General features: G+C 41.5%; 1 long non-coding RNA gene across 1 annotated transcript; it reads right to left on the minus strand.

Annotated features, from left to right (window-relative positions):
• Window positions 1-13,270: 13,270 nt before the first annotated feature.
• Window positions 13,271-14,951, minus strand: LOC146679614 (uncharacterized). The gene is made up of 2 exons (XR_014918547.1): window positions 14,728-14,951; window positions 13,271-14,402 (listed from the first exon to the last, which is right to left on the minus strand). It is a non-coding gene; the product is annotated as an uncharacterized LOC146679614 (long non-coding RNA).
• Window positions 14,952-15,233: the final 282 nt, after the last annotated feature.

Genomic DNA, 15,233 nt, shown 5'->3' on the forward strand with positions numbered 1-15,233 from the left:
AACACTTGGAAAAAGAGAAAAAGGGTTGCAACAACAAAGAACACAACAACCAAACAAAAACTCCACACCACGAGGAGGTACTTCCAGGGGCCCACAAGCTCACCCTGTCACTAACAGCAGCTGGCTTTACTGCTGCCAAGGCCCACAAGCCCACACTACTCACGCAAAGCAGCTATGCTGTTTCCACAACTCCACACTTTGAGCAGGCTAACCACACACAACGCAGAGACACCAGAGAACACCCCACCCTGTTCACAGCTCATCCCCAGCTTATATGACCTCCGAGAGGTGATTGCTGACTGGGCCCAGGTGGTAAATGAGTCCAATGAGCAGCAGCTGTGTCCTGGGGAGAGAGAAGAGCAAGAGAGAGACGGGGGGTGGAGCAAAAGAGGAGGAGGCGGAGAAAAACACCACGCCCACACAAGGGCAGTATCAGGAGGCCCAGCTAGGGCCGTAACACCCCCTCCCATAAATACAAACCAGTGGTTTGTCATAGAACGTCCTACCCAGCTTTTAAACATATCACCTACCATCCACCATAATAACGGTTAGGCATACCCTGCCGAATCTGCCAAGACCTTTTTGATGGGTTGAAAACACTGCACGGGGTTGGCTCAAGTCCCTCAACATAGTGTCTCAAGTGATAGCCAGGTGTTTGAGCCATCACATATGGAGGACCCATCAGGCAGCTAAAAGGCCGTACAGCATCACTTCTCTGATGCTTCTTCACTAGGTCATGGCGAAAGGCATGCGGGTTACCCAGAGGTGCAGGTTTGAGTGTTTGTGTCGTACACAATGGGTCACACTGCAGGTCATCTGGACCCGAAAGACAGTCAACAGGTGGCAGATTACAATTAGTTGATCTCTGACAGTGACCGAATGACACCACTGAGCAATTATGCGCCGATTGTTGCCTAGGACTGGCAACTTTGTTGGTTTGTGAACCACAGTTCACTCTTTTGAAAGCAGATCGATTTTGCTTTGAGTTTTCTTTCAAACAGTGAGCAATCAGGTGGCCAGGTTTGTGGCAGAAGAAACAGAGCTTTGTTTTGGCTCTTGAAACCACGCCTGTATTGACTTTGTTAGCTGGCACACTCCTAACTCCCAAGACTGACTGTTTCTGTTTGTAGGCCCCACAATCTGCTATTAAATGGCCAGACTTTAAACAGAAAAAACACTTTCTTTTTGCCTTGGAATGGGACACAAGTACCTCACCCTTTGGGTACTGTCTAGCTGGCACATCACTAACCTTCACTAGGTCATCGCGTCGGTCGTGCTTAATGACACTGGTTTTATGGATGAGGGCAAACTCATCAGCCAGTGTTGCAGCATGCTGTAATGAGGAAACCTTCTGTTCATTAATATATACCGCGATGCGCTCAGCAATGCAGTTCTTAAATTCCTCTATGAGCATTAGTTCCCAGATCGAAGCCAGGTCAGTGGCTTTGCAGGCCGCACACCACCGATCGAAAAGAACACCTTTTTCCCTGGCGAAATCAAGATAGGACTGACCCTGACCTCTTCTCAACCCCCGGAAACGCTGCCTATAGGCTTCTGGGACCAGCTCATAGGCCAGCAGGATAGCCCTTTTCAGTTTGTCATAGTCCATAGTATCAGGAGGCCCAGCTAGGGCCGTAACACTTACCAAAATAACTGAGCGAGATTCAAGCATAGTTTTTTCAAAGGATGAGAGTCATGTGAGCCAAATAGGAGAGGGTGAGACCCCAGTTGGAGCCACACAAAGATTATCGAGATGCAGTGGCAGGTGTAATAGAGAAAAACACAGGGCCACCTGATATCTGTCATCCTATCTGGTTCAAAACCGATATGTAGGAGAATCTGGAATTTTTATTTTAAGTTGAAAATACATATGGGTAAAATGCAGAAATGTTTTCCAATAAAGTAAAAAATAAGAGTCACAATTATAGATGAATCCATGGGCCGTAATTGTTTCTACAAGATCACGTCGTTGCTAAATGATATCAGTGATCTCAATATGCGAAAAGGATTCACCGTATCTGGAGTTCAAGCTCCTCTTGACTGAGAAACCTGGGACAAACATGTGGACATAATATCAGTAATGAAGATTTCTCTCCAAAACTCAAGAAAAAGCTTGCCTGAAATGGTTAACAATCCAAGACATTTCAATTATAGAATGGTTGGGTGCAACAATAAAACATATGTGAGATTTGGGAAGTGCCAAATGTTCCTTTGTGTCTTCAAATAAAAGTCACAGTACTTCCTCAGATATCATAAATGAATTGGCTTTTGTGAAATAGAAAGCTCAGTGCCATCACTTATTCCTGAACCAATGGTTTACAGCTAGTGAAGTGTCAGTGACTTCTAAGTTGGTCCCTGATCTACATTTTATGAGATTGTTATTTTAATAACACTTGATTTATTTAAAAGAAAAAAGAAAAAGAAAAAACGAAAATATTTTTCCTTTTTTCCCTCTTTTTCTCTGGGTCTTAGGAGGACATTGTGTCTCTCTCCACTACAAGACTCTTGCTATATCTGAAAACAGTCATATTCAAAGTGATCCTCAATTGGACTCTGGCGCTTTCTCCCGACTTTCCTGACATGATTCTGCGCGTGGACGGAGCAGCAACACAGACGACTCAACTACCGTAGCGCCTTGACTTAGCTATTGTAGGGCACACACACATCCATGAAACTAAACACATTTTACAACAAATTCAATTAACTTTGGCTAATTTAGTGGACAATCATTACAGTTTTAGTTAGTTTTTTGTTATTTTATTTGTTATTTCCATTAAAGCAAACGTTTTCCCACTTCTAGTTTTCATTATTTCATTTGTTTTCTTTAATAATAATAACCTTGCTCTGCACACTGGATTAAACATGCTCAATATGATCAACGTTGTACTGCATGTTGTTTCACTATCTTATTGAATCAAATACTCCCTCCTTATGTGGTTTACGACATTATGTTTATGCACTCTGTCTCTAAATGTTTGAAGAATTTTCAAGTTTGGGGTCAAATTTTTGAGAATTTGACCATAAGTGAAAGTTATGGCGTTATCACCCCCTTTGGGGCTTACCTTTCCCAGTTTTGATGATATTCCTCCTCATTCTCTACTCTTTGCAAGTACCCCTTTTTCGGTGGCGAGAAACTGTTGGTGTGGCCAAGTGGGTGCTGTAAAAACAAAAGCTCAGGACAGAACAGTCACCAGTCATGTACTTCATTCAAAATTAGCATATATTGAACTTCATATTGATCCTCTGAGTGTAATGGTACATTTTAACTTAAACTTCTCAAAGCTAAACACAATATTTTACTTTATCTTACTCTTGTTCTTGTGCAGCACCACCCCTGTCGGTTCTATCTTACTTTTAAATTGCTGACTACTTTAAGAGAGCACCCAAAAGGCGGGGACCAGTGTTTATCATTACATATCTCCATTTTGAGTGTGGCTGTCTATCATTCCCCTGTTATTCATAGACCTCGGTGAAGGTTTTTTATTTTATTTTATTTTTTTTTATTTTTTTTTTTATAACCGATAATTGACTTTTTACAGTGGCCTGGTATGGTTAACAATAACATGTTCAGTCATGAGTGAAATCAAAGCTTTTCTTCACTTTAGCATTTAACATTCCCAACAATATAATGTGATACCTTAATTAAAACACAGCTAATAAAACACAATTTTCTTAATGCAAACATCAGTGACTCAACATTAGCAACCAAAGGGTTCAGTCTGCAGCTCACACTCATGTGAAGCTACAGCCTCCCCCTTTAGTCTCTGTCATTCTTCTGCTCCTGCAACAACAAAACAAAGCAAGACAAAACCTCCACCCTTCTTCTACAGGCTGGGTGAACTGTTTGTGGACATTCACTAATCCTAAAGTCGGCACCGTTTTTGTCTCAGTATCAAGTCAGTTAAACTTTTAGTCGTCAGTCCATCACAGTCCAGTCACATGCATACATCCACACACATTCATACCAGATATTGCTGATAATGGAGTCTCACGCGCAGCCTATTCGAGCCTCCATCACCAGCAAGATGACGTCATCATTTTAAAGGAAAACAGTTCCTTGTTTTTGGACTGGATTGACTCGCTGCAATCCTTTTAGGCTCAGGACTTCTCATGTGATCAATGTCCCATATCAGTGAATTTCTCCCAAGCCCATTATAATCATGGAGAAAAACACTTTGCCACTGTTTCCAGTAAGAATATTTTATAGCGCTTTAAAGTTCAACCTCTCAGGTCTGGATTAAAGAGCTGATTTGTTAAATCGGGAACTCACAAAATACCAAAATATCACCACCGGTGGATCACACCTCTCAGATGTTCTTATCTCAGTGCACTGTAACAAAAGCACAAACAAACGCAACCAATAAAATACTAATAAAGTAACAAATACTGGGGCCCATTGCAAACATGTCCAAGCATAAAACCATCTTTCTCTCTCTTAGAGAAAGAAAACAATCCAAACCTCACTGATAAAATCAACCTAGTGTCAAGCAAAACCCAAGAATCAACCAGAACTTCACACACAATATTGTGTAGGCATACAGTTACCATAACTCCTTTTTTGCACCAACAAAAACATGTTGGATTGACTTGACTCAATAGTGGACACTGGTTACACACAAACGCTTTGCTTTGGCAGAAACTTAGACAACTGAGTCAAATCAACACAACCTTTTCATATTTTCTCCGAAATAAAACTCACACCGTTCATTCATCATTTTCACTCTGTACCACTGCTCCTTGTTAGACTGTGTGAAGCACAGTAAACAATTCAGTGGAGGCCTTGAGCCATAAACAGACATCATGCACAGACATTGTTTTCATTACCAAACTGCAATAGACCCTGTCCCCTAAATCTACACAAATGCCCTATGGGTGGCATGAAATGCATTTAACCAATAAACAATCAATGGGTTCTTGTTCTTGTAACCGACTCTGTATTTGGATGTTTGTGTGCAGCATTTGTTAGTAAAGCATTCTTCATTGCATCAGCGTGTGTGTGTGTGGATCACTTCTCAGTGAATTGCATCAGCATTTCGATTTGTGTGTGTGTCAATTCTCACTCAATCAACGAGTGCATATGTTCATGTGTGTGTTTCTTTTCATTCTGAGTCAATGTATGTAGATGAGTGTATTTGTGTGTGTGTTTGTGTTCATCACTTTCCTGTTGTGATGTTCTGAGTAAACCACGGCCTGAAGCATGCCCTTGGATCCTGCCCTCCTCCATTTCAGTCTGTTTGCATCCATTGGTGATGCTGGTTAAAGTTCTGTCCATACTGGTTCTGGCCCCGATTTGGGCAGTCCTTTTCTCCAGTATCCTGTATGTTCTCCTTATTTCACTCCTCCTTAACTTGACCCTTTTGCTTCTGTAACTCCTTTAGGGTTCTGATACGCAGCTCAACCATCTGGATGTTCGTGCCAAGCTCCAGTCTACGCTGCTGCGCCAGCTCTTCCTCTGTTTCTCCCAGCCAAGTCAAAGTTTTTGTTCACATCAGAGTTCAGCTGCAGCCACTGCTGCTCGTTCTGCTTTGTTCTCATCTCCTTGCTGAGGTCCTGAGCCTGCAGAAGCTCCCAGTGCTCCATCACTCCTGAAGTCTGGGGTCTGAGCTGCTGGGATCTGCCAGTCCAGACACCGTATCCTCTTCCTCCTTAACTGTGTCAATAACTCCACGACACTCGCCCCTCAGTCACAGATGTCCCATGTATGAGGAGTCCGTTTCTATGCCTGTACAATTGCAGCTGGTGTCCATTTGTTGCAGGCAGGAACGGCTGACATCCAGAGGGTGTAAATGAGAGTCTGCAGCAGCAACTTCCCCAGTGGAAGACCTCAGTGTTTGTTCTGATAGCTTAACAAAGGCCTCAAGGAAGTTTCCAGGATGCTCATCTGGCCCCAGCAAGCTCCGGCCTGACTTCACGTCCTGTGTCTGGGACTCCAAGTCTGATGGGTCCCATTATCAGCCAGCTCCTCTTGAGCCATGCTCAGTTTCTGCTCTGATGTCTTGAGCTCTCACTGAGGACAGAAACCTCAGTCTTTTCCGTACCAGTCAGATTGAAGTCCATCGATGTTTCCCTTGCTTTGCTCCACGGCCTTCTGTGGCTCTGCTGTTCGGCTCTTCTCAGAGGTCAGCTCCTGGCCGAGCCCCGACACCTGTGCCTTCAGCTTATTTTGTCCTGGTTCTTTTGTCCATTCTGAGGTGCCTCCTGACCTCAGATGCTCCTTTTGCCTCTGGCACGCCATTTTTACTGCCCGATGATCAGTGTTGTTCCGTCACTGTCCTGCACAGCTTTGATGCAGAGTGGTTAAGGTCAGCATTGTCTTGCTCGGCCTCACTTTTCCTCCGGGCTTAATGGGCGTCTCGTCACAGCTCTGTCAGCTGAAGCTGTCTGGAAATCTCCCCCGTGTAATGAAACGGGCCTTGGATTTAACGCTCTCCGTCTCCGCTGCATAAGATCATTTTCCTGCAGCGCTGTTGACACCTTCAAGTTGTTGTTGTGGGTCCAGCTGCTGTAGCATTTGGTCAGGGTCACATCAAAGATGGTGGAGGAGAGAGCAAAGATGGTAGGGAGGGAGAGCAGGAGTCCAGGATCAGCCTCGGCTTTAGGGCCGACAAAGCAGCCTGTAATCAAACATAAAGAGAAAAAACAAAACAAAACAAAAACAAAACGAAACAAAAATAATGATGTTGTGTTGGCTGTGTCATTCAGAGAGGGGAGAAACACCGGGGCCAGGCCCTGTGTCAGCCTTCTCTCCCCCTTTTTTTGTTTTTTCTCACCATATAATCCACTCATGACCCACCAAGCTGACAGGACAACACAGGTACATGTTAAAATTCTTAAGATCATGTTTAAAAGCACAAAAATTGAACTTTCTTTCACTCAGTAATCACTTATATTAATCCTTCAGCAGAAAACATGTCACAATTTGACTTTTCTAGCCACTAAATTTGTTGTATCGTCACTGGTTGGTCAGACCAGTTTTTTTTTTTTAAGTTAAGTTGTTGTCCTGCAACCCAGAGAATTTATTTGTTAGTAGTGCATAAACTTTATTATTTAACGGCGGGTGTATGTTAAGTTTCACTGCTTTAAACTTGCTGGAAAATCTTCACGTGTTCATGGGTGTAAGCTGTTTCTTCGTTGCGTGTATGTGCATTTATAGGTGGATTAATTCCACTTTTTTCTCAACCAAGGCATTTCTCTAACATGTGCCTCTCTCTCACATTTCTCTGCTTGTGTGTGTTTTTGTTTCACCTTTTGTTGTGATGCTCCGGACGCCTTCCCAACCTCCACAAGTTTGTTGGGCTCAATGTTATATGTTAAAAACTCCTCTTAATTTCTCCTTTAATTCTCTCCTAGCTGCTGTCTTTTCCACAGCTGCTGATTCTTGCTGAATTTGGTTTCCATAACTATAGTCAGGGCTCTAGACTAACTTTTTGACATGGGTGCACCGGTACGCCTAACTTTAAAAATTTAGGCGTACCGGCACAAAAGTTAGGCGCACTCAAATTTTTCAACCGCATCGCTTAACACCGCAGTTTTACATGTGCACTTTCTTTGGGGGGGGAAGTCCATACAGACAATATTAATTTCTAAATTATTAACTAACAAACTTGTGCTTAAAGTGCTTTGTCAATATTGTAGAAAATGTTAAAAACTTAATCATCATCTTGGCCTCCTCTGACGACCTGTTTGCTGCTGTCTGCTGCTGAAAGGCCGTGGGGAGAGGGGACACTTGGGCAGTGCATTTACTGCAGCATATAATGTGTTTTCTGGATACACTGTGCTTTTTCAGCATTCAAATATTGATGGCACCGTGTCAGAGCACTGGCTATGAATTTCAGACAGATCAGGCCTTAACTTAACAAAAAAGTTATCAATAGTTCTTTTCATCTTTTCTTATTACCCACAGCTACAGTACATCCACTTCTCTCAGGCCTAGGCTGCTCACTAGGGCTGAGTATCATCACTGATTTCTATAATCCATTCAATTCCGGTTCTCAAAGTCCTGATTTGATTCAATTTAGCCTCAGACAGTCAGAAATATTATAATTCTGATCATTTATCAGTACTGATACACATGAGACTTCATCAGAATTGTGAAAATCACAGCAGATGCCTTTGTGTGAAAGTAACAGAATAAAACACAGGAAAACATGAAGGAGATTTTCCTGGTCTGGCTTTTTATAGCAGATAACCTTAAAAATATTCTGCAATTTTGCATAATTTTAAGAAATTTAAATTTCTTCAGTATTGAACAGCAGAAATTAGGCTTTCTTGTCCGAGGTCATTTAAGTGAAAAAAGAAAAAGCGCTGTAAACAACGCTAGACTGGTGGGTAATAAGCGAATGAATAATGCAGAAAACAGATTTGAGACGGGAAACTGTTCCTGAAGTACAGAGAGAGAGAGCTGTGCAGGAAGTGTGATTTTTATCGTGGTGGAAGCAAAACAGCAAAAGTCAGAGGGAATTCATGACGACATTGATCAAATGTGAAGCGCAGTTTGCTGCTTCTTTTGCTGCAGGCTCGGTGAATTTTGGTTGGAGAGAGGCAAAACCTGCAGCTCAGAATCAGCGCAAAAAGACGTAAACACAGCGCGGACCCGAAGAATCGCTAAGCTCCGACAGCGTGTCCGTGTTCAGGCCGTCGGGTGAGAAAGCCGAGAAAGACGAAGCTGATTCTGATGTGTTGGGTCCGCTCCGTGTTTAGGTCTTTGTGTGGAATCCGTTAATGAATTGATATCGCTTTATTCAAGCTACTCACCTCTCTCTTCCACCTGCACTTTCAACTGGACCACGGCCAATCAGAGAGGTCCCGCCCCTGACTATCTCTGATTGGTTTAGTCCACGATAGGGGCATAATGTGTGTCTGTTGTTGACCACACGGAGAGTTACAGAGATTTTTTTTTTTGTTACCGGAACAGTTGGTCGCACCTGTGCGACCAAATATTTATTTTTAGTCGCACCACTGAAAAATTTGGTCGCATTTGCGACCAAATTGGTCGCACTCTAGAGCCCTGATAGTTTGCTTCAGCCGCTGTGCTTGTGGGGGCAGTTGGTCCAGGCCCGTAGCCACCTGTATCAACACACTGAGAGATTTATTTAATATCATTTTCATCACAATCTTACTCTGCTGACTGAGGTGCCGGTCTTAATCATATACGATTTGTCTCTTCTAAATCAAAACCCAGCCAAACATCAAACATTCAGCATAGTCATTCAAAACCTTATTTGTAATATTATAATCAGCAAAGTCAGCGTTTTACTTACAGGCATGTATCATTATTTACAAATCATAATTATAAAACTCAAAAACATGCTAAACAGCAAGCAAAAGTCCTCTGTGCTCTTCACAGCAGCCACCTCATTTGCATGTTCACACACAGTCTAAAAATAGCTCGCAGCGCTGCAGCTGCACGTCACACACAGGGTCACACAAAGCTCAGACAAAGCTCTTTTATTTTATATTACAAAGATGTCTTATATTTACAACCACTGACAGACCTGACAGATTCAGCACCTAACAAATTTGACAAATTTATCATAACGGGTCCAACCGAAGAAAGTTAACTTTTTTGTAATCAATCAACCAGTATCTGTTTCCACAGTCTCTGGCCTAAATTCTAAAGTCCCTAACTCAATTTAACTTTGTCCAAAAAAGCACATGACACCGTTTCCAACGATGAGGAGACTCGGTAACTCCTAGCTTATTCTCGAGATGCCCTGTACCCCACAGTTAAGCCAAACTGAACTAACCCTGTTCGACGACAGGTCAAAGCCGCGCGTCCACGGCCAGGAGGGGGCATAACCCCCGGGCTATGCGCTTCTTAGCATCTTCCAGTGCCGTCCTATAATAATTTTCACCTAACCGATTTTAACAAATTTATCATAACGGGTCCAACCGAAGAAAGTTAACTTTTTTACGACCAATTAAACAGTCTCTGTTACTTCTGGGAACAGTTTCTGACCTAATTTCTATAACAACACATAGCCAATTCCCTACCAAACTACCTGAGCCTTTAACTCAATATCCAGGGACTCAAACCCAACATTATTACATTCATATTTCTTCAACTTCATTTAATACTCTTAAGCAACTTTAACTGCATAACACACGGTGATTCTCATCAAAATCAAAACAGACCCTCTACCAGTAATTTCAAATTCAAATTCAAATTTTATTTGTCACACACACACAACCATACACAGTATGACATGGGGGTGAAATGCTTGTAGCTGTACAATGCCCGACCATTAAATGACAGAAGAAAAGTTCTACAATATTTACAATTTACTACAAAAATTTACAAATTAACTTAGGAATTTACAGTACTGTGAGTGAGTAGACTTTCAGTGAGTAGACTTTAATTTAGTCATATCCAATTTGGCACACTTTGGAAATAATTCAACAGGTAGTGCCTTACCTTTAGATAAGCCGGCTTATGCCCACTCACGTCAGACCACTGGCTTGTGCCTTTCCGTTCAATAACCTCAGACCGTCCAAACCTTTAAATTCCACCCCAATACCACAGGACGAGCCCCCAAGCTGTTACGGATTCAAAATTGGGGATGGAAACAAGAGAAAAACCCACAATAACAACACTGGTCCGGTCGGGTTAAGTCAAACGAGGATTTTAATGATCACACACGTGGGAGATGGACACTGATGCAGACAGCCTCAGATCTCAAAATGGTGGAGCATTGCTCAAACTCTTATAGCCTCTGGTGCCTCCACCTTATCATAAAAGCCTAAACATTCACATGCTTTCTCTCACACAGCGCCTAAGCTACGACCTTGGCTCCCTGTTTATCTGCTCCTGCTGAGATGGGGCAGAAAACTCCAGCATGTTCTGTTCTCTTCTAATCAGACAAATAAGGCGAGGACTTTCTGCGAACAGTATTTCTTATAACTCAGCAGTATAATGCATCATAAAACAATATCATTCATCCACAATAAATCAGCAGTCTACTTTAATGCAAATCAGTTTAACTAATGCAATAGTTGTCAGCTTCTTCTAATTCAGGAGAATAATGCAAACTAAAACTACATAATAATTCACAATCTTTAATTAGGGGCATAACATGGCATAAAATAATATTATATTCTAACACAGGTAATAAAGAGAGTGTAGCAAATGTAGTCAGGTTTATTACTCTGTATCACACATGAGTGCCCGAGGGAGGCGGGGCTGACTGGGGAGACACAGGAAACAGAGAGACAGGGCTGACTCGACATGAAACGATGAAACATGGGACACGGGAACAGAAACTAAACACAGGCTGAAATGAACACTGAGGGAGGGAGAACTAAGATTACTGAGAGCCTGATAAATAAGAAGAACAAAAACCAAGAAAAACAAGAGTCAAAGAAAACCAAAAACACAAAGCATTGGGCCAGGACCCACTGCTGTGACATTTATATGTGATAAAAACATTAAAAACTGCTCAGATGTTGAAATCTTTCTACGTATACTTTAGGTTCAGCTCTGCAGCCTGGCATTTGGTTAAGCATGATTCAAACATTTGAGTTTGTTTAACTGGTTTTAATTATAGTTACTTTTTGTGAACATTTGTTGCAGCATTTAAAAATACATCATTTATTTTCACACTTTTATTTGATTTAGAGCATCATATTTGACCAACGTAAATGTTTTAATTTCATATAAAATAACTGAAACAGTGAACTAAATATCTGAAATCTTTCCTTCCTTAAAAGTTATAATCCTACTTAAGTTATAGTGCAAACGCTTAAGCAACAAATATACTTGATGCTAATTAATTAATATTTCCCTTTGATGTTGCAACTATGCGGTCACTTCTGTCTTTAAACAAAATAATATTTTCCAGTTACAGAAATCATAAAGTCCAAACTAAAGTGCTACTGTTGCTATATGCATTTTATATAAATCATGGATGATGGTCCTGACATGAAGGAAGAGAAAGTTACAGGTTGCATCCTTTGACTTTGTCTCCGTGCCTTTGGGCGATTTTCAGAAGGACAGATGTTTCTGTTCAATTCTTAAATCAATTTTTTCAAACACAAACACTATTTTAAAGCTTCTAGAGAGTAAAATATTAATGATAATTATAATAACAATAATAAAAACAAAAGCTCTCAGATCCATCAAACCAAGCAGCAGAAAGAACAATAACTGAAGAGAAAACTTTAACCTTGTAGACTTCATTATGTTCCAGCTGCTCTACAGACGCTGTGACCTCGAACTTAAGCAGGTCGTAACGTATGTGCAGCTCAATAACTTCATAATCAGACCCTGTGGTATTTAGGCAGCAGAACAACTAAGAATAACAACTACAAATAATGTTTTTAGGTTTCTGTTGTACTGCAAGGTTCTGTACAGGAGAACCAAACCAAGAGCAAATATTACGTCTCATTTACACCTGAGCACGAAGAGCCATCAACATTTAGCAAATTGAATCATCTTTGTTTAGATGCAAGAAGAATCATATAGAAATGAAAAAGTAGAAATAGAAATCCAGAGCAAAGATATCCTCTAATTCAGCGTAGCACATGTGCAGCTGCTGCGATTCACGTAAGCATTCGGCTCGTCGCTGCTGCAGATTTTTCTCTCGCTGTTCTGGCTCACAGCGCTGCAAACACAAAAATAAATATCCCCAAAGGTGTGAAAGGGAGCTAATTAGTAAGAGTATTGTTACTCTCCGCAGGAGTAGTCCAGCAGTAGAAATCAGTCTCTCTCACATTGTGTTTTTTAAACATGCTTCCATTTGTCACTTCAGTCTTTACTCTGAAATACAGGAAGAGAAATCATGGCTGAAACAATTTCTCATGAAACCAGGGGTGTGGTCCAACAGTCAGTTTGGTGAGGAAGGTTCCTAACTGAGAGAAGTGACCTAGAAGTATCTGTGTAGCAGCCACAATGAATCCAGATCATGAGCTTTATTAACTGATCAAAGTCTCTTCTTTCATCTTCTGTATCATTCAGTTTGCATTGGTAATGCCCATTATTGTAATGCTTTTTTAAGACGAGCAAAACTTTATTTCACTTTGGGTTAGCTGGGATAAGTGATGGATGGAGGGAATTTTACTTCAGCCACAGAAATCCTAAACAGGAAGGAGGAGCAGAGTTACAGTGGATCACTATCCAGCAGGGAAACAAGGTTTATTTCAATTTCTTGGCCATGAGTGAGATTTACTGAGTGGGCAAATTAGGGAGACGACACCATCAGATCCCGAGCCCTCCATGTGTTAATCAAGAGACGGCTGCTGTGCTACATCCATAAATAATGAATAAATTAGGAGCTAAAGCTGAAAGGACAGTTTATTTGTACCATCTTCACGTGAACACATTCAAGAACATCACAGATGAAGAAACATTAAAAACTTCCACACTACATAAAGCAAGAAAAATAGTTTTTCTTTCAGGTGGTTTCAGAAAAACAGAAACATCAAACATCTCCAAGACTCTCTTTGAAAGAACTAAAAACCTTTGTTCTCATGGTCCAATCATGAGTGAACTCCCCGATGAAGCCTTGTGTGCTAAAACATGTCAGAGTTTTAAAGGTTAAACATGAGTTTCCAAAACGTTTTGCTGGAGAACAATGAACTATTTGACTGAGTTTCAATCATTTACAGATGAGCAAAACCAGGACAGAGAAAAAAGGACAAAACTGACTCAGTAAAACAGAAAAGAAGATCCCATGTAGATCTGTATTATGTAGAAGTTCAGCCCAGCAACCAGTTCAGTTCAACACAAGTTTAAATGATTCTATCTGAACTCTGTGGAGCCTGATCTCAAGCTTTTTGAGTCTGACACAGAAACCAGAGGATCTTTCTGTGTCTTCAGATTCACTGTGATCCAGTGATGGGAGTGATTTCAGCCCCGAGTGATCGCGCTGATGTTTGCACAGAGCAGACAATGAGGTGAATGTTTGGGCACATTGGTAACAGTGAAACAGTTTATTAGTAACGTGGGATCGTTTGTGTGCAGAGTATGAACTGAGATTCCTGAAGCTCTTGTCACACTGGTCACAGCTGTAGTTTCCTTCCATGTGTGCACGTTCATGAAGGTTACGACTACCTGAATGTGAGAAGCTTCTCTCACAGTGTCTGCACTTGTGTGGTTTCTCTCCTGTGTGGACTCGTTTGTGTGATTTAAGCTGACCTTCAGTGGTGAAGGATGACCCACACTGATCACAGAGGTGCTTTTTAACCCCACTGTGAATCAGTTCATGTTGTTTTAAGTGATTTGTTGTGGTGAAGCTTCTCCCACATTCTTTGCAGTATTTCAGTTTGTCTCCAGTGTGTCTACGTTGATGTACTTTTAGGGTCTTTTGCTGACTGAAAGTTTTTCCACAGAGGTCACAATGAAAGTCTTTCCCACCACCACAGTGATGACAGGGTTGAGAACTGGATCCATCTGTGTCGCTCTGCTTCTAAACAAAGACACAAAGACAGTGTAAGTCAGTCCTTCAACATTTGTATCCTGAACGTCGCCTGAAATAAAGAGCATCTCTGCAGACGTCCAACTACATTTGACTGTTTCAGTTAACACACTCAGTTTACTGGGCTGCAATAACTACAATACTACCACCATAATACTACAGTAATACTAAAATCATAACTGAAAGGAAAATCTGAATAATCACTCAGAGCTGCTTTTCCATGCAGTAGAATTGCTAACATGCTAACACAGTTTAATGAGCAGAGTTGTTCCAAACAGTCAGGCTAAAATGACAAGATAACAATATAAATACATACCTCACAGTAGCTGCACTTGTAGAGTCTCTTTCTGGTGTGGATCTGTTGGTGTTGTCTCAGGTGACGTGGAGATTTAAAAGTCTTCTCACACAGGTCACATTGATAAGGTCTCTCCTCAGTGTGGGTAAACATGTGTTGTTGTAAGTCTGCGTCTGTTGTAAAGAATTTGCCACACTGTTCACAGCAGTACACATCATGTCTGGTGTGAATGCGTAGGTGTGTATTTCGGCTCCCTCTCTGGCTGAAAGTTTTTCCACAGATGTCACAGCTGTATGGCTTAATTCCAGAGTGGGTAACTAGATGACTCTGTAAGCTGCTACTGTGAGTAAAAGCTCTGCCACACTCGTCACAGCTGTACGCCTTAATTCCAGAGTGGGTAACTAGATGCCTCTGTAAGTGGCTACTTTGAGTAAAAGCTCTGCCACACTCGTCACAGCTGTATGCCTTAATTCCAGAGTGGGTAACTAGATGCCTCTGTAAGTGGCTACTTTGAGTAAAAGCTCTGC

Source organism: Copadichromis virginalis, unplaced genomic scaffold (genome assembly GCF_057382275.1).
Source record: "Copadichromis virginalis isolate Kocher_CV1m ecotype Utaka unplaced genomic scaffold, C_Virginalis_male_GT1.1 unmapped_scaffold_1, whole genome shotgun sequence".
In the NCBI taxonomy this organism is placed as follows: Eukaryota; Metazoa; Chordata; class Actinopteri; order Cichliformes; family Cichlidae; genus Copadichromis; species Copadichromis virginalis.